Source organism: Salvia hispanica, chromosome 2, assembly GCF_023119035.1.
Source record: "Salvia hispanica cultivar TCC Black 2014 chromosome 2, UniMelb_Shisp_WGS_1.0, whole genome shotgun sequence".
In the NCBI taxonomy this organism is placed as follows: Eukaryota; Viridiplantae; Streptophyta; class Magnoliopsida; order Lamiales; family Lamiaceae; genus Salvia; species Salvia hispanica.
This window is the reverse complement of record NC_062966.1, coordinates 26,449,910-26,450,207: the sequence shown is the minus strand read 5'-3', so window position 1 is coordinate 26,450,207 and position 298 is coordinate 26,449,910.

Genomic DNA, 298 nt, shown 5'->3' with positions numbered 1-298 from the left:
CTACCTCCGTTTACCTCATGAATCGGCTTCCTACAAAAATCCTAAACAAAAAAACCCCTCTCGATACCTTATCCAAATTTACCAAAATTCCTAACCACCACAATCTTCAGCCCAAAGTCTTTGGATGTACTGTATATGTCCATATTCCGAAACATGAACGATCTAAACTTTCACCTTGTGCTACCAAATGTGTCTTTGTGGGATACGGGCTAAACCAAAAGGGGTATAGATGTTATGACCCAATCACCAAGAAAGTCACAACCACAATGAACTGCAATTTTTTGGAAACCGAATTCTA